The following is a 3,994-nucleotide window of genomic DNA, read 5'->3' on the forward strand; positions in this document are numbered from 1 at the left end:
GGTTGTGAGCCACCATGTGGTTGCTGGGAATTGAACTCAGGACCTTTGGAAGAGCAGGCGATGCTCTTAACCACTGAGCCATCTCTCCAGCCCCCCATCCAATTCTTTAAAAAAAAAAAACTTGGAAATTTTACATATGTATACAGCAAAACACGATAGAAATCTCTCCGATATCTTGTGCTGGGATGTGGAAGGCCGCAGATGGGCACCATACTCTGCATCTACCAGTAAGTGATAGCTACACGCACTACCTTTATCTTGTCTTATAGGACCATTTAAGTGCCTCACAGTTCTCTATGCCTCCCCATACCCTCACTTGCTGGAATCCATCCCGGGCCTCCAGCATATTCAGCATGCATTCCATCACTGAGCAATATAACTGCAAGCCTCTATTTGTGTGTGTGTCAATGTGTGTGCTAGTTCCCCAATTCAGCTAGTCTAGAAGTCAGCTCATTCTGGGGGATCTTTTTCTCCGGCTGCTGAATGCTGAGGTCATAGGTAAGTCACTATCTGGGCATTTATGAATGCCGAGGATTTGAACCCCGATCATCAGGCCACGTGGCAAGCACTTCATCCACTGAAACATCTCCCCAGTCCCAATCCTTTTCTTATTTTATCATTTAATTTTTTTGTTTTTTTGAGACAGGGTTTCTCATGTAGCCTTGACTGATCTGGATGAAACTAGCTCTACAAACCAAGTTGGCCTCAAACTCACTGAGATAGGCCTGCCTCTGCCTCCCATGTGCTGGGATTAAAGCTGCATGCCCCTGACCTCTTATTTAATTTTTAATTATATATATATGTGACTGTGTATATGGTGTATGCATGGATTTGTGCCTGTGAGTGCGGTATCCTTGAAGCCAGAAAAAGAACTCCCTGGAGCTAGTTCCAGGCAATTATGAGCTGCCTAGCTGTGGGTGCTGGGAGCTGACCTTGGTCTTCTGTAAGAAGCTCTTAATCGCCATCTCTCCAGCTTTAATTCTCTCTTTTTGAGACAGGGTTTCTGTGTATAGCCTGGAACTCACTCTGTAGACCACAGAAGTCTGCCTCCCAAGTGCTGGGATCAAAGACATGCACCACCACGGGACCCGGCTCTATTATTATATTTTATTATATTATATTATTATTATTTATATTTTCTAAATATGTTGTTTGTTAGACTTTTTGTTTTTCGTGACAGGGTTTCTTTGTGTATCTTTGGTTGTTCTGGAACTCGCTCTGTAGACCAGGTTGGCCTCAAACTCACAAAGATCCACCTGCCTATACCTCCCAAGTGCTGAAATTAAAGGCGTGCGCCACCACTGCCCGGCAGTTTAAGTCAGAATTTCTTAAATTTGTAGCAATGGGGGAACGCATTTGGACGTCAGAGGACAACGTGTACTCTCCTTTCACTAAGTGAACTGAAGAGAACTCAGATTGTCAAGCTTAGTAGCAAACACCTTTACCCACTGGCTCCGATTCTGTCTAATAATTTGTATGCTTTTCTTTAAAACTGGGAGCACTCAAGGGACGGATGATGCGTATCATCCTTATCTCAAACTTCTGCTTTAATACATATAAAATAAAAGCTCCATTTTCCCTCTCTTTTTGTGGCAGGATCGAAGACTCTAGGCACTCACCTCTACAAAAGAAAGCCTGCCTACAACACAAGATCCTGGGATTGTTTCCAGTGACTAGGTCGCATGGAACATGGCCCCACCAAGATGGATTCTTCAGTCTCTCCCTGGGTTTGGCCTTTGCAAAACTGGCAGCCTTTGTTTGTCTACCTTTGTCTCCGCCTGTGGCCCTTTGTTCTGCCTCCCGCCTGTTTCTCTCCAGGCTCTCTCCGCATCTTAGGGCCCAGGACTCCGCTTGGGGGACTTGGACGCCCCTTATCTGTTTCTACATCTCTTTGTCTCCGGTACCCAGTCTCTAGGTCCTGCCTCTGCGCGTCGTCTCTCGCCGACAGTGTTCCGACTCGTGGCTTTTGGGCAAGGCCCTGGCAGGCTCGAGCTCGGCTAGGGTGCCGAGCCCCAGCCCAGCCCCCACCCCGAGCTGGGCTTTGTTTCCCCCGCCCCAGCGCCCCGCCCCGCCCTCCCGCCCGCCGGGTCGCCGCAGCCCTTTGTCTGCCCAGGTCTCTCCCACCCCATCCCCGGGCTCTTTCCCCGTTGTCCCTCGCGAGCAGCCGGGCCGCACCGCGCCAGTTAGACGAGCCCGGGAGGGCCGCCGCTAACGCCGCAGGGCACCGCTGGAGTGGTCCTCGTGGCCGGCGAGCCCGCGGCTCCTCCGGGTCCTAGAGCGGCTCGCTGAGGCCCGTGCTTCCGCTTCCCGTCCCGCCCCGCGGCGCCCGGGACGTGGGCCGAGCCCCCTCCCGGCGTGGCGCGGAGCCCGCACCGGACCGAGCCGCCGGCGGCTGGGTTCCCTGCAGCACCGCGGGGAAGGGGACGGCGGCTGCCCCCGGAGTGCCCGGAGCCGCGCCCTGCTCGTGGGCCGACGGTGCAGCCGGCGGCAGAACCCTGAGGCGCCGAGCTCCGCGGCGCGGGGGACTGGGAGCGGCAGAGAGCCGTCGGCGCAGGTGAGGGCGGCGGCCGGCACCGCGCCTGCAGGTAATGGCTTCTTGGGGACCCGGGAAAGTCGGACATGGGCGACGGGGCGCGGGAGCAAAATCCGGAGCCAGCGTTTCTGAGCACCTACTGTGCGCCAGGCCGAGGGGCCGGCATCCTCCACCATGCTCTCCCCTCCCCCGCGGGCCTTCACTCATCCTCTCTGTCTCGGCTCTTCTGCAGGCCTCCGGGCTCAATTGAGATGACCTCCCCTGCCCTGGCCTCCTCAGCATGCTTTCTGTAGCCAGTCTGACGTAAATCCAGCCCTAATCCTGGCTCCCTTCTCAAAACCTCCTTCACCTTCCTTATTACTATTAATTAAAGCCTTAGTGAACCTAGTGTTACGTGCAACCCCCCCCCCCCTTCCGATTAGGCTCAGTAACCTTTTCCTAATAACCTCACTCCTTTTCCTAGTTTTCTCTTTGCTGCCGAGTGATGCTTGTCCTTGACGTCTATCTCCTGCCTCCCTTGTGATAAGAGTTGTTAGGAACCCACAGTTACAGTCATTGTTACTCTGTCTTCTCGCTCCTGCCACTCCAGAGTATCTGTAGGGAAGTAAGTACGTACAGGACCCTTGAAGTTCCAAGGGATGGAACAGAGCCAGTGGTAGTGACACATACCTGTAATTCCAGGAGGCTGTTGCATTCAGAGCCATCCTGGGTGACATAGTAAGAATGTCTCAAAAACTGAAGGAAAAAAACAAAACAGACTCAGTAGACCACATCCTAGATTTTCTAAATAGAGAAACTCTAATATAACACAGGCTTGGAGAGATGGGAATTAGAAACTTGGCTATTCTCTAACTTTTGAACCTTAAGAAAATTTCTTTAGTCAGGAGCATGCCTTTTGTCCCAGTACTTGGAAGGCAGAGGCAGGGGGAGCTCTGTGAGTTCAAGGCCAGCCTGGTCTACAGAACAAGTTCTAGGACAGCCTTGTAAAGTCTTGTAAAAAGAAAAGAAAAAAAAATGTTGTGGAATATTTGTAAGGCAAAGGTATGTTACATTTGTTTAATTATGTAAAGATTGCTGCTTTGCCTGCAGTTTCTGACTGATCTAATAAAAAGATAAACCGCCAATAGTTAGGCAGTAGAGGGATAGGCAGGGCTTATGGGCAGAGAGAGGAGGAGGGAGAACCCTGGGCCAGCCAGCAAGACAGAGCAGGACGTACAGGACAAAAGAAAGAAGGGGAAAAAGCCCCGAGGCAAAACACAGATGAGGAGAAACAGGCTAATTTAAGTCATAAGAGCTAGTGGGGCAAGCATGAGCTAAGGCCGAGCTTTCAAACTAGTAATCTCTGTGTCATGGTTTGGGAATTGGTTGGTGACTAAAGAAAAAACCTGTCACAAAAAAAAAAAGAGGAAAACTGGTCTATAGAGCTAGTTCCAGGACAGGCTCCAAAACCACAGAGAAACC

The 3,994-nt window shown here is 51.4% G+C and overlaps 1 protein-coding gene across 2 annotated transcripts in view; it reads left to right on the forward strand.

Annotated features, from left to right (window-relative positions):
- The first annotated feature begins 2,281 nt into the window (after nt 1-2,281).
- Nucleotides 2,282-3,994, forward strand: part of Znf48 (zinc finger protein 48) — a 5,400-nt gene continuing 3,687 nt past the window's right edge. Inside the window, exon 1 of one of the 2 annotated variants that reach the window (XM_026781651.1) lies at nt 2,282-2,554. The gene's annotated coding sequence lies outside the window, so the exon portion shown is untranslated. Of the gene's footprint in view, nt 2,586-3,994 lie in introns of both variants that reach the window. The other variant, XM_013347999.2, reaches the window with a different exon arrangement.

Source organism: Microtus ochrogaster, chromosome 8, assembly GCF_000317375.1.
Source record: "Microtus ochrogaster isolate Prairie Vole_2 chromosome 8, MicOch1.0, whole genome shotgun sequence".
In the NCBI taxonomy this organism is placed as follows: Eukaryota; Metazoa; Chordata; class Mammalia; order Rodentia; family Cricetidae; genus Microtus; species Microtus ochrogaster.